General features: G+C 39.4%; 1 protein-coding gene across 3 annotated transcripts in view; it reads right to left on the reverse strand.

Moving 5' to 3' along the window:
• The window catches only part of LOC125450809 (microtubule-associated serine/threonine-protein kinase 4-like), a 457,413-nt gene that overhangs the window by 345,999 nt on the left and 89,762 nt on the right, over positions 1-21,652 (reverse strand). The gene's annotated exons all lie outside the window — the stretch shown is intronic.

Consider the following 21,652-nt stretch of genomic DNA (forward strand, 5'->3'; position numbering starts at 1 on the left):
ATCTTCATTTACAGGCAATCCTGGTTAGGTTTACTCTTAAAGCACACAATATAAGCTGCAGTCAGAAGCTGTATAGATAGCTTAAACTTGCTCCATGGAATTAAAACTGCTTTTCAATCCTTCAACAGCTCCTCTAATTCAGTCCAGTTGAACATTCCTGATTTTAATTGCTTCACCAAAGGTAGTTGTGCAAATTTCTAAGCTCTAGAAATCCCTCCCTACATCTCTCCACCTCACTTTCTTCTTTCAATTGCTCAGCTTTGAATTTTGTTCAACAATAATTTGGGATAATCCCAGAAAGTACAGACTGGCGAGTCTCACATCAGTGATTGGAAAGCTATCGGAGAGAATTCTTAGGGGTAGGATTTACATGCATTTGCAAAAGCACTGTCCCTGATTAGGGACAATCAGCATGACTTCGCACATCGCAGGTCATGTATTACTAACTTGATTGAATTTTCTGAAGAGGTGATAAAGGTGATTGATGAGGGTAGAGCAGTGGTTGTTGTAGTAAGGCTTTTGACAAGGTCCCTCATGGTAGGCTCATCCACAAGGTTAAGATACATGGAATCTACGGTCACTTGGCCACGTGGATTCAGAATTGGCTTGGCCATTGAAGGCAGAGGGTATTGGTGGAAGGTTTTCATTCAGGCTGAATGTCTATGATTAGTGGTGGGATCTCTGCTGTTTGCTATATATATGAATGACTTGGGCGAAAATGTAGATGGGTGCGTTAATAGTTTGCAGATGATACAAAGATCAGTGGAGCCGTGGATAGTGTAGAAGGTCCTTAACAGAAATAGTTGGATAGGGATCAGTTGCAGATATGGGCGAAGAAATGGTAGGCAGAATTTAGTCTAGGTAACAGTGAGGTGCTGTACTTTGGGAGATCAAACGTTAAGGAAAAATATACAATTAATGGCAGGATTTTGAACAGTACTGATGTGCAGAAGGATCTCGGGTTCACGTCCATCCTTGACAGTAGCCAGGCAAGTAGATAGGGTGGTAAAGGAGACTTATGGCATGCTTGCTTTATTAGTTATGGAATTTAGCACAAGAGTCAGGATGTCCTGTTGCAGCTTTATAAGACTTTGGTTCGGCCACACTTTGCAAATTGCATTCAATTCTGGTCACCACATGACAGAAAGGATGTGGAGATTTTGGACAGGATGCAAAAAAGATTTACCAGGATGCTGCCTGGATTAAAGATCATGAAATATAAGGAGAAGCTAGAAGAACTCTGGTTGTAATCCTTGGAGCAGCACAGGTTAAGAGGGAAGCTTAACAGAAGTCAATAAAATAAGGAGATGCATAGATAGGGTTGATGGTCAGAATCTTTTTCACAGAGTTGAAATGTCTAAGACTCAGAGGCATGCATTTAAGGTTGAAGGGGGAAAGTTCAAACGAAACGAGAGGAGCAAGTTTTTTTTGGACACAGAGTGTAAGAGGAGTGTGGAACGTGCTGCCGGGGTTGTGGTGGAGGCAGATATAATAGGGACATTTCAGAGATTTCTAGATAAGCATATGAATAAGAAAGAAACTGAGGGATATGGACCAAGGGCAGACGAGAGGGATTCATTTAATTTGGTGTCATGTTCGGCAAAACATCATGGGCCGAAGGGCCCATTCCTGTGCTGTACAGTTCTATCTTCTATGCAATGTTCTGGATGAAGTGATTGGGGATATTTTAATATTACGACGGTGCTACGTGCATAGAAACTGTTGATAAAAGAATAGAAAGCTTACTATAAATTTGTATAAAATAGGCAACCTGCCTCACTTCTCAAGAGTCAGGCTTAAACTATGAATTACATGCTTGTCACTAAAGCAAAATTCAAATACACCAATTAATTTCCAAATCTAATTAGGAACCTCCTTTGAATTTACAAAACAAAGAACTGGATATTCTAAATAAGAAATACTACATATTAAATTTAATGGCAGGTCTTTGTTTCTTTTATTTTACAGAAAAATAATCATGCTATTCAGAAACTAATTTCCCTGAAGGTTGACTTCAGAAAACATGCAAGCTTTAAGACCAAAAACTGTTCAATGCATGCAAATATTGACTGCATCAGTGAGCAGTAATACACTGAAGCGACACTGAGGTTGCAGAGCAATAAGTGGGCTGTCAGCAGACTGAAGCTACACTGTACTGCTGAAGGTTGCACCGTGGGCAATGACAAAGGAGCTTTGTGCACAAATGTTTATCAACATCTGTCCTTTATTAGTCCCAAGGGAAAACTGGAGAGAAACGTTATAAAAAGTGCACCAGGATACATGATGATGACCCAACTCCTTAAACCTAACAGTTTTGCTTCAATAGACTTCCAAAATTGCTTTTGCGCAATTCTAAAGCATCAGTGCAAATCCCGCAGAAGATGGTCATACTGTGATTTGTATACAAGCTCTAACCATCTGCTTGCAAAAGCCATGCTGTTTCCCACTGACCACCCACATGACAGTCAAATGATTTCAATTATCAAAGAATTTAGACAATATGCCAGTTTTACACTGCCCCCTTGACTGGAAAAAAAGTGTTCCTGAGTGTGCTTCCTTTGTGTAATTAAATTTAACTCCTCCTGTCACTGAAAAGTTCAGGGCAGCAACCATTCTTGCTTGTCCCTGAAGGAACACAGTAAAAACATGGCAACAATAAATTAAATAAAAATGTCATTTCAGTCAGTGGCAAAGGCAAATCATTCCTATGTTTTCCAGTAAAAATTATTTAATGTTTCCCAGGAGGTCTGATAGTAAAAGCAGGTATCTATTATACTTGAACCATACCTTCCTACCTCAGGCCAGTAGAAACATTCTGAAAATACTCAAACTACAACAGCTATATTAATATGGCAGTTTCTCATCGGGGAGGTGATGGCCTAATGGTATTATTGCTAGACTGTTAATCCAGAGACCCAGATAACGTTCTGGGGGACCCAGGTTCGAATTCTGCCACAGCAGATGGTGGAATTTGAATTCCATTAATATCTGGAATTAAGAGTCTCATGGTGAACCCGTTTGTGAATTGTCGAAAAAGCCCAGCTGGTTCACTAATGCCCTTCAGGGAAGGAAAATGCCATCCTTATATGGTCTGGCCTACATGTGACTTCAGACCCACAGCATGTGGTCGACTTTTAGCTGCCCTCTGGCAACTAAGGATGCTGCCTAGCCAGCGAAACAGTGAATAACGAAAGAAAAAAATTTTTTAAATATTACTTCTGAATCTCTCTAAACTTAATCTTTTTCCAAAGCCACCATGACACCCATCATTATTTGCTGCTCATTTATAAACTGAATAATGTGAATTCTACTATTTTACACTTTCCCTCCATCAGAAGGTTAGAAGTGGGAGTTCTCCCCAGTGATTAAACAATGTTCAGCAACATTTGTGACTCCTCAGATACCGAGGCAGGAGCATCCAAATGCATCAAGATCTGGACAATAGCCACGCTTGGGCTGACAAGTGGCAAGTAACATTCACATCACACAAAGACCATCAATCCAACTATCACTCCTTGGCATTCAATGGTATTACCATTACTGAATTCCACCACTGTCAATATCCTGACGTGAACAGTGACCAGAAACTCAACTGGACTCGCCACACGAAGTGGCTATATAAGAGCAGTTCAGAGACTAGGAATAGCGTGGCGAGTAACTCACCACCTTACTCCACAAAACTTCTCCACCATCTATAAAGTCAGGAATGGAATGCACCCTACTTGCTTGGATGGGTGCAGCTCCAACAACACTCAAGAATCTTGACGCTATATAGGACTAAGCAGCCCACTTGATTGGAACCATGTCCACAAGCATCCACTCCCTAGCCACCAACTTCAGTAGCAGCAGTGCACATCATCTCCAAGATATACTGCAGAAATTCAAACATCCTCAGTCAGCACCTTCCAAATACATGACCACTTACATCTAGAAGGCAAGGGGCAGCTAGTACATAGGAATTTCACCATTGACAAGTTTCCTTCCAAGTCACTCATCATCCTGACTTGGAAATAATAGCACAGTTCCTTCACTGTTACTAGGTCAAAACTCTGGAATCCCCTCCCTAACGCCATTGTGGATCGTCCTACAAGATGTGGACTGCAGCGGTTCAAGGATGCAGCTCACCCACACCTTCAAGGCCAATTAGGGATGGATAATAAATGCTAGCCAGTAGCAACACCCTTGTCCCATGAGTGAAGCAAAACATTATTTCTTCAATTATTCCCTAATTTTTTTTTGTTGTGACTGTTCATTGCTGGCCAGGGGCAAACAAACAAATATCCTGTCAAGGAACGTCTGGATATCTCGGAAATAAAAGGGAAATACTCAAAGCGTCATTTATCAAAAATTATTTTCAGTTTTACAGTTCATTCATTCATCACAAGCAGACAAATTGCCCTGACTGTATTCCAAACACCAAGTCTTATAAGACGGCAATAATTTGGACAATTTCTCTAAACTCAAAATGAAAATAACTGAGGTGTTATTAGTTCTGCTCTCAGAGTACGGAGCTGAAAGGGAATCCAACATTCCATTACGGAATTGAACTGATAGTAGCTTAAATGGAATAGTCAAGGTATAATAGAAGAAAGTAGAGACTCATGACAAATAAACGGATCCAAGACCATAATTTGTTTCAAATTATTGTAGCTAGCCCCCTTGAAAGTTAATTTAAGTTAGGATGCTGTGATTACTTTGGAGGACACTATTTTCCGGGCTAAACCACATGAATCCCACCAAGTCAGAAATCTACCCAGTAGAATTCAGTAATGGATGACCCAAGATCTAGATGAATTGGAATTTTTTTGTTAATTAGATCAGAACTGATGAGCATGAACCTAAATGACTATCAACCCAATATTACAAACTAGCCAAGTGATCACAAATAAAATAGATTACATAAGAGTGAAGAAAATGTATTTGCACAATAATTAAACATTTTGGATTCAACACAGAAAACAAACTTAATTGACCAAAAAACAATCACTTCCTGTCTTGTGCAGTTACATCAGGTCCGTGAAATTCACTTTACAGTGATCTATATAATCATGGCCATTTCCACCGTTCGCATAATCTAAAGAGCCCCAAGATTGCAGTCTCAAGTGAAAGGTGATTTGTGCAGTGAAATTTTACTGTGGACTGCTTACATAATACAGAGGACACTGGACAAGCTCTACAGCCAATGTTCTGCTCCTGAGACAGTGGGAAGAGTTGAAAATTGGAGTAAGCTCAAATTTATTTTTTCAGACCTTTTCAAACTTAGTGGAGGTTAGTTTTTTCTGAAATGTTACTCAGCATTTCATTTTGTTGAAACAGTATAGGATTGGGAATGATGTTTAAGGATACTGAGTTATACTGTTTGTATCTGAAAATATTCAACTGATTTTCCTACATCTTCCATTTGAGAGAACTATGGATGCATGGTTATTGAATGTACTCAAGACAGAGGTCAATAGATTTGAGTACTCCGAGAATCAAGGGATAGGCAAGAATCAGCTGGATCCGCACTGATTTTAATCGATTGGCAGAGCTAGCTCAGAAGGACCAAATAAACAAGTTCAACTCCCATTTCTTCTTGACTCATCTCATCAATAGATAACGGGTTTCCATTTATTGGAATATTCACCTGTTTTAATGCATCTTGGTGTCAACGTGTCTTCACATCTCAGTCCTAAAAGGCTGCCCTCTCATTGTGAAATAGTAAACTTTCATTCTGGATTTTCTAGACTGGAAAACATTTTCTCAACATCTGTCCAGTCAAACTCCTTAAAATATTATATATATCAGCCAGATACCTTTATGTCCTCTCACAATTTGCTCTTCTAAATTCAAGGAGAACATAGGCATTGTCTAACTAAGAACAATATCCTCATAGAATAATATTCTCAGCCTAGAAAATGTACTTCTGTCAACTTCTGAAGAAAAAAGTGACTGGAGTGGAAATGTTAACTTTGTTTTCTGATGCTGCCAGACTTGCTGAGTTTCTCCAGCATTTTCCATTTCTGTTTCAGATTTCCAGCATCCGGGTCTCTGTTTTAACATATTTCTACGATTACCATGCTTATTGGAATTTTGTTTCAAGTATATAAAATTGAAAGACTTCAGAAAACCTGCAAGTTGAATTTACAGCAATAAACAATGATAAAACATGGTGTATTGTTACAGAAAAGAACTATTAGGACTATACAGTCAACTTACAATGACCCTTGACAGAGAGCATGAAAACTGGTTCTTTTGATCCAGCATGTTTACTATGTATGGGCATCTTTTATTTATAAGGCTGAATAAAAATTCAATTGTAAGACATTCACTTTTCTGCTTCAAATGTGGTTTCAGTAGTTTCATAAGGTCATCTGAAATTGCATTTTCACCAGAAATAATGGCAATAATTAAGGCTGAATAGATTTATATTTGTTGTTTGAGGAAAAGAATGAATGCATAATACAAAACAAAGCTTTTTTTCTTTTTAACACCCTTTAACTGCCAATAATTTATCTATTGAATGAATTGCTGGGTAATAACATTTCACTATATTTTAAAGATTTCTGTGTCTGTCAGTAATTCATAGGTTGCTACAAAATTAACAGAGTAAAGAATATTTAGAATGGTCAGGGAACGGAAATGTGGTTTTATATGGCTATAATCATCAAAACCCACATCAAGGCAGGACTTTTACACCTCCTATTTGGCCAACATCTAATCTTTAAATTGATCAGATGTCATAATATTCTGTATCTGTCCAAGCACAGGTAACACTTCAGCACAAAACATTCATGAGGATGCTTTAAAAGCACTGTTAATGATTGCCTTCAAATTTTGCCATTTCATTAATTATAAACATTTCAGACCGGGCCTTTGGATTAGCTAAACCTTCAACCTTTTCCACAGGGATTCTAGCTGGGTTCAAATGCTTTAATTTGTCATTTGGAATTGCAATCTTATATTTTTGCCATTCATGAGATATTTTTCCCCTTCTGATCAGTCTTAGAAGAAACAAATAGATGCAGATAGCGCTTCAATAACAAAACAATGGTAGACTGTGCGAGTAGAGCCATTATATTAGAAGGCAGTTCTAGCAAAGTTACGGTGGGGGTGGATCTTCTCCCTAAATCGTAACCTTTTGTACTTTATTGTTTGCAAGTTGATTGAGGTCAGTCAAACCATCAAATTGGGTGTTGGCTTGTTGCAAGAGCAATTCATCTAGAGCCCCTATTCCACCACTACCACACCCCCTTCCCAGCCCCAGCCTCTCCATTGACTGATGTGGAGGCAGTGTATAGTTTTGAATTTTCCAATTATTTACGAGGTGATTGAAGTCTTCTCTTGTGAAGACAGGGCCATTGTTACTCGTCTCAATGACTGCAATGTTGCAGTAATTTAGTTCGGACAAACGCAAGATATCGCATTTTCATAGAACATAGGACAATACAGCGCAGAACAGGCCCTTCGGCCCTCTATGTTGCACCGACCTGTGAAATCATCTAAGCCCCTCCCCCTACTCTATCCCATCATCATTCATATGCTTATCCAAGGACTGTTTAAATGCCCCTAATGTGGCCAAGTTAACTACATTGGCAGGCAGGACGTTCCACGGCCTTACCACTCTCTCAGTAAAAAACCTGCCTCTGACATCTGTCTTAAATCTATCACCCCTCAATTTGTAGCTATGCCCCCTTCTACAAGCTGAAGTCATCATCCTCGGAAAAACACTCTCACTGTCCACACTATCTAATCCTCTGATCATCTTGTATGTCTCTATTAAAACCCCTCTTAGCCTCCTTCTCTCCAATGAGAGCAGACCCAAGTCCCTCAGCCTTTCTTCATAGGGCCTGCGCTCCACACCAGGCGACATCCTGGTAAATCTCCTCTGCACCTTTTCCAATGCTTCCACATCCTTCCTGTAATGGGGCGACCAGAAGTGCACGCAATATTCCAAATGAGGCCACACTAGCGTTTTGTACAGTTGCAGCGTGACATCACAGCTCCGGAACTCAATCCCTCTACCAATAAAACCTAACACACCGTAAGCCTTCTTAACAGCACTATCAACCTGGGTGGCAACTTTCAGGGATCTATGTACCTCTGCACATCCACACTACAAGAATCTTTCCACTTACCCGGTATTCTGCCTTCCTATTATTCTTCCCAAAAAGAATCACCTCACATTTACCTGCATTGAACTCCATTTGCCACCTTTCAGCCCAATTCTGCAGTTTATCCAAGTCTCCCTGTAACCTGCAACATTCTTCCACACTGTCCACCACTCCACCGACTTTAGTGTCATCTGCAAACTTACTAATCCATCCACCTATGCCTGCATCCAAGTCATTTATAAGAATGACAAACGTTTTCGTTAGACAGACCAGTATAGGACCGACACAGTTAAAAAGGTAGGGACCAGGAGATGGTTTTCAAACAAAAGAGACCTAGGGGTGCAGGCACATGGTTCCTTGAAAGTGGCATTACAGGTAGACAGGTTGGTGAAGGCAGCATTTGGCACGTTTGCCTTCATCGGCCAGAGATTTGAGTTCAGGAGTTGAGACACCATGTTACAGCTGAACAAGACAAGACATTGTCAATGCCACATTTGGAGTACTGTGTACAATTCAGGTTGCCCTGCTATAGGAATGATGGTATTAAACTAGAAAGGGTGCAGTAAAGATTTACAAGGATGATGACAGTGTTGGTTGGCTTGAGTTATAAGGATCGGCTGGGACAATTTTCCCCTGGAAAAAACGAGGTTGAGGGGTGATCTTAAAGGTTTTAAAAAATCATGAGCGTCTTTTCCCCAGGGTAGGGGAGTCCAAAACTAGAAGGCATAGGTTTAAGGTGAGAGCCACAAGATTTAAAAAGGGGCATGATGGGCAACTTATTCACACCGAGGATGTTGTGTATATGGAACAATCTGCCAAAAGAGTGGTAGAGATGGGTATGATTACATCATTGGAAACTCATTTTGACAGTTACAAAGATGGGAAAGCTTTAGCGTAATATAGGCCAAACACAGGCAAATGGGACTAGTTCAGCTTTGGAAACCCGGTCAGCATGGATGAGTTAGGCTGAACGGCCTATTTCTGCATCATATGAGTCTATGTCCAAACTGTTCTTTCAGACATTCTATAACCTCACCAGTAGTCATTAAGATCAACTGTCTACCTCTCAGAATATTTGTCTGCAATGACAAGATAATCAGTTGCTGCAAAAGTGAAGACATCTACTCCCAGCTCCATTCAGGGGGCGTCTAGGATGTCACAGGTCTTCAATGGTTCTTTAACTTAATATGCTTGGCCGATAATACAGCACTGCACTGCGGTCTTTAATTTCACTGCTCATGTCCAACCTGGATAGCACATTGCTTACCTTCTTCAGATCAAACTCAACTCAACTCTTCAGTGGTTGGCTTGGATGCATTTTAGCATCTCTGCTGTCAATTCCTTGAAGGCAATGACGACTTCCTATGAATAATGCACCATTCCTCTGTATCTCCAATGTGCTAGTGACCACAAAAATGCCTTCAATGGTTTCAGAATGTTCTTTTAATCTGTATATTTCGCAACACTTCAGTTGCATCCTCATGAATATCTAGCATGATCTGAGCAAAGCACTTGTCTCTTAGATTCCATCACTTTCATATCTTCACACTGAATCTTGAAGCCTTGATACTCTACTGCAGCATTCTATGTTTTCTTCACGATGAGCGTTGCTCCTGATAGCATCTCAGTGATCTCGAACTTGCTTGTGTCACATCTAGATGGCATCTCTATTACTGGAGTAATGGTCTTTGGAGCAGGCAATAACAGCATGAGAAAAAATTGCTGTGAGGTGGCTTGTGATCAGAATCAACTTTGCCTCTAAGTGCATTCTGATGAAAATGTCTACTAGAAGTGGCCAGATGCACTTTCCCACTCTGCAGCATGATGTCATTGAGTCGGGGTAATGGTTCACAAATTGGGACAAATTGGGCAAGAATTTTACCAAATAGAATCCAGCAAATCTTTGCAGTGTGTTTACACCCGTTGCTTGCCACATCATTGTTACAGCCCTTATCTTCTCAAAGACTGGTTTAGACCTTTTACTGTTAGTACATGACCCACAGGCTAATTTAAGCATAATTTTTTCTTGCCCAGCTTCAAGTTCATCTGGCAAGTCAGCAGCCACACGAGAATTTGATCGCGTTCAGAAATGGTCTTTTCCACTATGTCTGCTCACTCAAACTAGCAGATCATCCATAAAAACCTCAACTCTGGGGAGATCACTAATGTCTCCTGTTGATTATGTTCATGCTTTCCTGAAGCCTCAGAAATACCAAACCACACAGGCAACCAAACATATCACCAGAACAGCATTTAGAGTGTAGTTAGAAAGCTGCTGCTTTCATCCAGTTTCACATGCCAGGAATCATTTTTCATACCTAGGCTTGAAGATTTTTGCTTTTCTAAGTTGTGGCAAAATTCTTTCAATGGTTGACATGGGGTAACATGATCACTTCAGGACTTTACCTGGAACTTTTGGGTTGATGCATACTGTTAGATTCCCAGGTTGTTTGACAGTAATCGTGCTGGTAATGTGTTTTGGAGTTGTCACTTCCTTGATTACTCCCTTGTTTTCCAGCTCTTTTATCTCATCTTTCAGGCTAGCCTTGAGGACAGCTGGAATTTTCCTCTGCAGGTGCTGACTTGATGTTACACACTAATCTGCTCAGAGGCGATATTCTTTAGGAAAACATCCTAAACCTGTAAACATATCATTGTACTTTTCTAGGATTTGTTCCACAGACAGTGACTGAGTGAGGTGTGACAAAATTGTTTTTCTCACAGGGTTACCAGTCCAAGCTTTAGACTTGCTCCAAGTGAGTTAAGTGGTATTTGCTTGTTATTCATGATCTGGAAGTCCAGATCTTCGTTTTTGTCACTACTTTGGGCTCTCAGATTCATTTGTCTTTTCAGTGCGAGTATCTATCATATAGCCTCGACCTTACTTTTGAAGGTTTCAGTTTTCGATTACCATGTTAAGCCAACTCACTCAGACATGTGAAGGTCATGATGTTGCATGATTCACCGTTACCCCTCTGACCTTTTACATTTACTTCAGGTTCTCCTTCTGCAGTCATTATCCACAACAGTTATAAACCATTTATCAATCTCACTAAGCCAGTTATATTTTGTAGATTATTTATCAGAATCTTCAGCTGATATCCTTCCAGTGGCTATCTGAATTTGCTTATTGAACATCCTTGTGGTCAAAAAACTTGCATTCAAAATGACTTGTGAGCACACTGGAAACACTTTTCTTTCCTTGTGTGACGCACATGAATATGGACAAGCCAGAAAGCATATTAGTGCATTTCAATCCCAAATGCTCTGTCCCTTTTTGAAAGCCCACGTTACCATCCACCAATTGAACTATGCTCTAAACCTGCCCTGTAGCCTTCAGTGATTGGTGCACATCTACAACCAGATGTTCATCTCGATGTACTCACCCTCCCCACTCCACTGTATTAGAATTGTCCAGTTACATTATATTAATTTTCCCTGTCCTTTCTAACCAAAATGAATCATTTCAAACTTCTACACACCTTGTTTGTGCACCTAGCTTTAAAAAATTAAAGCTACGGTCAATATTGGGTGAAACTCATTGTGGCCACAGCCTTTTGCAGCAAAGTCACTGAATGTATTTAAGACAGAAAAAGACAGGTTCTTGATTGGTGTGGGGATGAAGGATTATGGAGACAAGGCAGAAGAATGCAATTGAGAAACATAGTGGCCATGATCGAATGGCAGAGGAGATTCAAAGGGCTGAATGGCCTAATTCTACTCCTGTATCTTATGGTCTTGTCTTTATTTTCTTCCATTAATGCAAATCTTTACTCAAGATAAATGACCTGTGTTCAGTTCTCAACTCAGGATTAGTTCTCCCTGCATCAAAACAAAATGCTATGCAAACACACATGTAGACTATAGGAGAATCATGAAACAAACACAGAATGCTGCCTAAACTCATGTTTCCTACACCTCTGGCACACTCTAAATTGCTAATTTGTTTAACTGGCAATGTTTTCAAATGCAGGCACAAACTTGGAAGGAAAAAAGAAGACCAGATCAGTCCCTTGCATTAACCTGATTAAGGAGACAATTAATTCCCACAGTTTTTCTCACTTAAGCTTTCTTTGGCTCCAGTCGCACATAAATTATTACATTAGCAGATAAAGGAAGAGAGTTTAAGTGGCATAAAATTTAACTAAAATTAGCTGTTAGTCTGAAAATAGCCTAAAAGGTTATGCATACGAACAAGGAACAAGCCCCTCCCAATGGAGGGAGGCAATGGCTTGGTGGTATCATGGCTAGACTATTAATCCAGAGAATGTTATTTTGTTGATGTACATTTGTATTTCCATCAACCCAGCAGGAACACAATGCACTGTTTACATTACACATTTCAAATGATATTGTTACGATGCCCAAAGATCAATAACTTTGAAAAATATTTGAATTCCAGTGACAGACTGCAAAGGTTACGAGATTTAAAGTGCTAAGACTTTCACTGTAACAATAAAACTACAAGACATGACAGAACTGCTTTTGTAGGGAACTTACACTTCAAGCTACAGAAAATAACTCTAATATGAAATTTAACACAACAAACAATCACATACTAGCATTACTATATTCTGTCCCTAAGTCAACATTTTAGTCTCCAGAATCAGTCCAAAGAAATTCTGACCCACTATGGCCTGTTCCCCTTTTCCTTTAGTTGTATAATTTCTAGATTTTCCCAGAACAGGTTTTCACTGTAAGGTAACCCTGAAGATCACTCTTTCTAATCAAAGCCAAATGAGCCTTCCTGTCTTATTTTATTCCTCACCATCTTGATCTCTTCAATCCAAGTGAGTGCTCCCACCTGCCTTCTGTATGGTGAAATTAAAAAGGTAGCAGTTTGTTTGCTTCAGATATGGAACTGACTGCCTTTCTCTCTCTCTCTCTCTTAGGATTTTGGAGAATCCCTTGATTCGGAGTTTCAGGGGTGTTTTGTAAAAACCATGCAACCTAATACCACAAAGCTCTGCTATGGATTCCTAACCACTCAAAACATAATCGCCATGGCAATGTGAAACAGATAGGTCTTTGTTCAGGTAGAAATGATAATTATCTATCCTCTGGGCCCCCAGCTCCTTTCCATCTTGGAATTAAGCGGTCAGTTTAAAAATGAAAATACTATAAAACTTGACACCACTAATACCTCCCTGAGAGACATGGAAACTTTAAGTATAACCAAAGCCACAGATGCTCTTGCCATTGTCAATTCATTTGACTATCTTGCACTTTCTTCCAGGGAATCAGTAATTACCTTTAAACTTTAACCACAAAACCACCCAAGCTTGCTGTCAGGCTGAGTCCTGGTCAGGTCAGGTCAACATGACCCATTCATAACACCATTTTACCTTAAAGAGACGTCCTAAAAACATCTCTGTTATAAACTCCACATCCGTAACATATGCACATCTACTTATAAATTGTTTACATCTTGACAGCTGAATTGTTGCAAGATTAAAATGTTTGATGGGCAGCAACTATCTGCTGTATATACAATGTTAATGCTGTACTTGTAATTTATATCAACTGAATTATGAGAATTAGGTTTAAAAATTTGCTCCACAGAACTGCTTAATACCTAGAGACAATGACTAAATTATGACTGTTAATATTGCAAAATTAAAAGCAAAATGTTGACACTGGAATATAAAATTGTCATTCAGAGGAATTATGGTGAAATTTCTTCCATCCATGCTGGAAGGCTGAAGTTATAAATTAACTTTAATGTTCTGGCCAGAACATGCCTTGAGTGATGTGTTCAGATCTGATAACCGGAGACACAAATGAGTCTTTCTATTCAAGTTAGAGTCAAGAGATTGACCTCTTGTGCCAAACATTTGAGGTATGACTAAATGTCAGTAAAATATGTGGTTTTCATCTTTTAATAGTAGTAACTGAGAGGTAGTCTTCAGATTAACTGGTCATTCATCTTTGTGCTATTTTCAGGATACTGCTCAGTGAACAAAATCTACTTTTGCAGTCAATTCACTTTAAGCAAGTCATTGTATTTAAAGCTGAACAAGCAATTTGACATGTTTCAGATGCAGAATCACCATCATGCAAATTGATGAAAAATGCTGAGATAGGATCATCTTCACTTATAATGGGAATCAGCCTTCTCATAGTAAACACAGATAAAGAAAACTATTAATACAAATCTTCATTCAAAGTCAAGAAAACTCCTGCAATCTTATGAAACGTCCAATTATTTTGTCGATAATGCTAAAGATTTTGCCTTCCTTCTGCAGTCTATTCCAATTTATTTGAAGTAGCTTTATGCATCTCCCTTTTTAATCATCGTAAATGCCTCAGTCACTTCTTTTCAAGATGAAAAGTCTATATTTTAAGGTGAGGTAAATTTAATGATTCATATCAGAATGTAAAGTTTTATTTCTGCTCCCTCATATCAGCATTGAATAAAATTCATGACATCATCAGGACAGAAAATTAGAAATTAATTTCTAACTTTAGTCTTCCGGCTGGGAGATATTTCACCATAATTCCTCAGTAACCATTACAAATTCCTAAATGAAATATCTTCCATTTAGAATTGCAATGTCAACTGTTGTAATTTCATTGCAGGCTTACTAAAAAGTCCTGGGGAGAAAATTTTTTAAACATCATACACCTAATTCAATTGGTGTAATTTGCTAATATCATATTAATGTTTTATGTACAACAGACACTCCCTATCAGCAAAACCATAATTTTGGAAAAATTCTAAATTTCAAGAGTTATCTTGGAACTCTGTAAATATTTCTAATTAGGATGTATATTTGTGAATACTATTTCATCATTGAAATATTTGCAGTAAACAGTGAATTGTCACTTGGTTTCTGCAGACTTTCAGCACTAGGTGGTGATGTAGCACCTCCTCCAACACATCATTCCTCTCCACTCGTTACAAAATGCTGAACAGATCCTGGACTCCAGCTTCATCCTGTTAGGTTTGTAGATTCATTGACATGTTTTCATACAGTTTCTGTCACTGCCCGACTCACTGCCATATATTTTGGCAGTTTCCACCCCCTTGACATATTTCGTGCTCAATTTCTGAAACAGTTCTATATCGTGGCTAATGATCTTCTTCCGTTATGAAGCAGAGGTCAACCCCTACCCCGATAACTAAAATCAGAAAATCTAGAGAAGCTGACCTCACTTCGTAATCTGTTAAAGAGAATGTGAAAAGTGGGATAACCGGCCTCTCAACCAACCCCCACCCACCCCAACCAAATCTGTTGTAAAGGAGTGGTTAAATACAAGAAATCCCTGATACTCACTTTATAATGCACAAGTAACAATTTACTTATCTAACTGTAACAGTAGACAAATTAACAGAACTACTAACAAACCAAACAATTCCCCCTTAGCTACTAGTTTTTCCCAAAGAAAACAACATTCTAATGGCATTCTGTTCCAATACATACATGTCCTACATATGTAAACCAAAGCAATAAGAAATTACAGCTTAGTCTCTCAAAATTATGGCCAGGTTAAGTCCTCTGGAATATTCTTTGCTTTCTCCACTGTTCTGCAGTCAGGAATGCCTTTCTCCGTCAAATTCTAGTGTCAGGAATATTAACTAAGAGTGTCACTATACCTTCAGATGATGGTTTTCTGAGAGCTTAGATAATTCTGAGAGAGCTAGTGATTCTCTCTTTTATAGCACAGAGCTGTTCTCTTGGAAGATGACAGTTGACTCTCTCACTAATTTTCAAATGCCCTCTTTTATACCCTTGATGACCTATTAATTTCTTATAGTAGGATTGGTCCTAGGTTGCCAGAACCATCAGATTTAAATTTAATTGAGTTTTGGTGTCTAGGACCTGGTTTAAATTAATTGACTAAATTCAAAAAACCTGTTGTCTTGGTAAAAATGCTGCTTTGCCTGCAAACAGTATAGCCTGTTGAAACATTTAAATTTCAAGAGCTCTGTGCATCTGTGCTGCCTGTAGTCATTGGTTTTTAAATCTCCAAGCCTAAAAAAAACACATTTTAAAAAGGGACCACACACTCTTTCCCCGGTATCATTTTACAAACATCAAATTCTAATATCCTGCCTTCCAATCCACAAATACTCTCCCAACTTCACAACATCCCAACCCATCTTTTCCCAAACTTTTTTCCCCATATTTTAACTCATATTTTAACACTTGGAAATTTACAAATCACCAGACACCAACAAAAGCAATCAAGCAGCATTGTAACATTTAGCATATAATTAATGTTCTTGCATTATATCTATTATACAAATAACATGGAGATATGAAAATCTGTTTCATACAGTTTATAAAAAGGTTATTATTTTATAGACTCAGTCACGAGTCTGCTACTTCATCTGAGCTGCTTCAATCATTAGACCATGAAAGGAACAAACAGAAGTATATATTGATGGTCTAATAGTGGCTGATATTGAAACCTAAGTATCTCATCTGCATGGATGAGCTCAAAAACAGCAGCTGGGCTTTAAAACTCAGTGAAGCTGCTTCATATGACAGCCCATTTCCTGTGAGAAATAAAGAAAGAGATAAGCAGGGCTAGGGCAGGCCTGTACACTGGCTGGGCTTCAAAATTGTTGCAGGGTACAGTCTCAAATGAGGGAACCATACAATGCTGTTAGTCGTTTCTGTGACCCTAATTGGGATAATGTCCAAGTCTGGGAACTGGTACTCCACACCCAAATTGGCCTTCAGCCACCAAATGTTATGTCTCTCTACACAGACCATACAACTTCCTCATATGTCTTAGCGGGAAAAACAAAAGGTACAACTCCACAGAGGTACATTCTTGACTTAAAGAATGGTAGGGGCGTGGAATGCATTGCCAGAGAGGGTAGTGCCTCATTAGGTAAATTTAAGTGGCTATTAGACAGGCATATGGATGATAGAAATGGTAGGGGTACAGGTTAGATAGACCTCAGGTTTAGGGTAAAAGTTCGGCACAATATCGTGGGCCAAAGTGCTGTATTGTTCTATGTTCTATATTCTATACTCTCAACATATGTCACCCTGCTGCAATTTACGAAAACTACTTTTTAGCACCCACAACTAAACTTCTTTCAAAAATAAAACATGTAGAGGCCCAGTCTTGTTTGACTACCTGCTGCAGCCCTTAGACCTCTCAGGTTGCACCCTGGTCTGCCTAGGCTATTTCATCTTGGTTCCATTTTTGCTGCATGTTTTAATTCACACTTCATTATTTCACAGTTAGTTTTTAAAAATAATGATCACGGAGTTAAGTGAAAGAAATTAACATTACTTTTTGATGGCTTGATGCACTACTTTTAATTTTACTTAAAACTTTACTTTCACACTCTAAGCCTATTACTAAGCGGCTCTAAAATGATGCCTAGTCACAGTAAGCTATGCTCCTATTTGGTAATTGGTCTTATAAAAGTCAATCACTTTGGAAAAAACCCAAAAGAACTGTGGATGCTGAAAATCAGGAACAAAAACGAGCTGCTGGAAAAGCTCAGCAGGTCTGGCAGCATCTGTGAAGAAAGAAAATCAGCATTAACATTTCAGATCTGGTGACCCTTCCTCAGAACTCAGAAGTGTTACACCTGCCCCTACACCTCTCCCCCTCACCTCCATTCAAGGCACAAAACAAACCTTCGGCATCAGACATGGGTTCACCTGCACGTCCATCAACTTGGCATACTGTGTCCACTGCTCCCGGTGCAGCCTCCTCTACATCGGAGAGACCTAGTGTCTCGGAGGCCGTTTTGCAGAGCATCTGCGCTCTGTACACAACAAACAGCATCACCTTTCGGTCGCAAAACATTTCAACTCACTCTCCCACTCCCTGGGTGATGCGCCATCCTAGGCCTCCTCCAGTGTCACAATGATGCCACCTGGAAACTGGAGGAGCAGCACCTCATATTCTACCTTGGGAGCCCTACAACCCAGTGGCCTGAATGTGGATTTTACCAGGTTCAAAATCTCCCCACCCCCAGCCTCATTCCATGACCAACCCTCCGTTTCATCTCCACCTTTGTGATCTGACACAACCTGTCTATCTTCTCTCCCACCTATCTGCCCCCCGACCTCACTGACCAATCCCCACCACTGCCTACATGCACTCACATATCACCATTCCACCTACCTTGCCCAGCCCCATCCCTCCTCTCATTTATTTCTGAGCTCTCTTCCCCCTCCCCCATTTCTGAAGGGTCCCGACCCGAAATGTCAGCCTTCCTGCTCCTCTGATACTGCCTGGCCTGCTGCGTTCCTCCAGCTCCACACTATGTTATCTCTGACTCCAGCATCAGCAATTCTTGCTATCTCACTTACCTGACACCTGTTTTCAAGGAGTTACAAGGGAAATTGGACCTGTGTTCTTCACGTGAAGAATGAGGTGTGATCTTATTGAAACATATAAAAAGGTCCTGAGGCTAAATGACAGGGTGGATGACGGGAGGACAAAGTTTAAAAATAAGGAATCTTCCATTTTAGACAGGGATGAGGAGATTTGTTTTCTCTCATGATTATTTGTTTGTGGATTTCTTTGTTTTATTATTCATTTGTGGCTCATGACACGCCAGCATTTATTGCCTGTTCCTAACTGCCCTCGAATGGAGTGGCTTGCTCAGCCATTTCAGAGGGCAGGGCAGATCAGAGTCAACCACATTAGTGTGACTCCATATCCACAGCAAAGACAGACCAGGTGAGGATGGTAGATTTCCTTCCCTGAAGGACATTAGTGAACCAAATGGGTTTCCCCGACAATTGACAATGGTTTCATGGCCATCAGTAGATTCTCAATTCCAAATATGTTTAAACTGAATTCAATCACCACCATCTGCTGTGGCTGGATTCGAACCCCGTCTCCAGGGCATTAGCCAAGTTTCTGGATTATAGTCTAGTGGCAACACCACTAGGCCATCTCATTGCCCTGTGGGCAGTTACTGTCACTGAACATTTCTAAGATGGAGTTAAATAGATTTTTGCTCCACTAGAGAGCTGAGGGTATTGGGATCTCACAGGATAGTTCAGAGTTGAGACCACAATCAGATCAGTCACGATTTTATCAAATGCCAGAACAAAAATGAGGGGCCAAATGGCCTATACAGATCCTGATTTATTCACAGTTCAAGTAGGTTTTCTTTCCTAAAGGAAAGTAGTGAAACTGTTGGGCTGTTAACTGGTCACAACAGTGGCAAGATCAATTTTTGACAGTACTTCTGCAAATAAAAAAATCCACAGAAAAATATCCTTCATACTAACATGTCCAGGTTACTTTCCTAAACTCTATTACATTTTGTATCTATGATTGCTATAATCTCTAATTGGACCTATAATTTTTATTTGAAAAATGAACTGTTTGAATTAAGCAAATTTCAATTTAGATGGGTTGTAACAGTCATTACAAAGGAGCTCCAAAAACCATTATATGCTGACATTAATAGAATGGCTTGGATTTAATAAATTACTTCATAAAATCTTCATAACTCAATACTGCCTGAAAAATAAAAACAGCAGACATCCACTAGAACCATTGCCGACAATTCTTCAAACAGTAATTTGCTTTTGCTTCCACATTATTGATGATCTGATATGAAGTGAGTAACAAAATAAAAACAAGCCCAGTCATCTTCATCAATCGTTGACATCATAATGCATTCAGAAGGACCTTCAACTTCATTTAAAAACAGAACCACTCACTCTTTGCTATGCATATCAATCAGGTAAAGGTAATGCTGTCTACCCAGGAAAATACATGTGTGTCATCCTTCTTAAAGTCTTTTCATTATTTTCAAGAACAAATGACAGAAGAACCTGGTCTTATGCATTGTTCCTTCAACAGCCTGGAGGGATCCAAAGCAGCTGTTTGTTGTACAAACCAACATGATTCATCTATTGAGATTCACAGCTGGTTTACTCAGTGACAAAATATATAATGAATTAGTAAAACAGACGTTCATTCAGCCCCACACTTTGTTACCTTATATTCAAAATATTCCCACAGGTTACTCTTTCAAAGGGCCTAAGCTTATTAAAAGATTCACACTTCATTCTGCCACAGAAGTGCCTGACTGGAATGTGATGGCCTGCACCACTGACATAATTGCATTCATTAAGTACAGTCCCTACCGAATCATTGCAGAATGCATTACTACGTTAACACACAAGAACTCAAGATCTTAGAGACTTGGAATTAAATTTGAATTGTTTCTCCTCGAAGAAAACGAGAATAGCAATCAACTTCTGTTAAATTAAAATATCTACAGCTGATATTCGCAACTAACCACGTGCTATTTCAATTTCCCAGCCAATAGTTGTAACACAATAGAACTGAATTAACCATGCCTGTTGTATAATACTTACATGTTTCAAAGAGATGAGTACAGGAGGCATTTATTGGATGTTGTCAACAAATATAAAAAGGCAATTAGTAGTGGAGTAAACATTTCATTTATTGAAACTAAACATCAGAATAAAATTACAATTTTAGTGAAAGATGATAGAAATAAAATTATTTAAAAACTGATATATTAGAATAAGTATTGCCACGAATTTGGTAAAGACCAGTAACATTTTCCTAAAAATCCGATATCCTAATTGTTTACTAAAAGAATGAGGCAACAAGATTCCACAGTTTAAACACAAGACATTTACTTTGCATTTACTCTAAAAATGAAACAAATTATACAAACATTATGTTTGTAACCAGCTGGGACTGTGGTCATTTTGGGCCAACAGGCCGAGTGGCAGATGAAATTTTAGATAAATACAAGATGTTCCATTTTGCTAAGACAAATCGGGGCAGGACTTAAGAGTCATTGAGATGAACAGAACAGAAACAGACCCTTTGGTTCAATTCGTCCATGCCAACCAGATATCTTAAATTAACCTAGTCCCATTTGCCAGCATTTAGCCCTTATCCCTCTAAACCCTTCTTATTCATATACCCATCCAGATGGCTTTTAAATCTTGTAATTGTATTAGCTTCCACCACTTCCGCTGGCATCTCATTCCATATATACACCATCTTCTGCATGAAACAGAGAAGACAGAAGCAGGAGGCGGCCATTCAGCCCTTCAAGCCTGCTCTGCCATTCATCACAATCATTGCTGATTGTCCAACTCCAATTGCCTAATCCTGCTTGCTCCCCATAACCTTTGATCCCAAATGTATATCTAGCCACCTCTTGAATACGTTCAATGTTTTGGCATCAACTACTTCTCGTGGTAAGGAATTCCACAGGCTTACCACTCTACAGGTGACGAAATGTCTCATCTCCATCCTAAATGGTCTACCCTGAATCCTCAGACCCCTGGTTCTGGACACACCCACCATCGGGAACATCCTCCATGCATCTACTCGGTCTAGTTCTGTCAGAATTTTCTAAGTCTCTGAGATTCCTTTCATTCATCTGAACTCCACAGAAAACAATCCTAACCTAGTAAACCTCTCCTCATACATCAGATCGCCATCCCTGTGATCAGCCTGGTAAACCTTCACTGCATTCCCTTGAGAGCAAGAGCATCCTTTCTCAGAAAAGGAGACAAAAGCTGCACATAATATTCTAGGTGTAGCCTCACCAAGGCCCTGTATAACTG

The sequence above is a fragment of the Stegostoma tigrinum genome, chromosome 3 (genome assembly GCF_030684315.1).
Source record: "Stegostoma tigrinum isolate sSteTig4 chromosome 3, sSteTig4.hap1, whole genome shotgun sequence".
In the NCBI taxonomy this organism is placed as follows: Eukaryota; Metazoa; Chordata; class Chondrichthyes; order Orectolobiformes; family Stegostomatidae; genus Stegostoma; species Stegostoma tigrinum.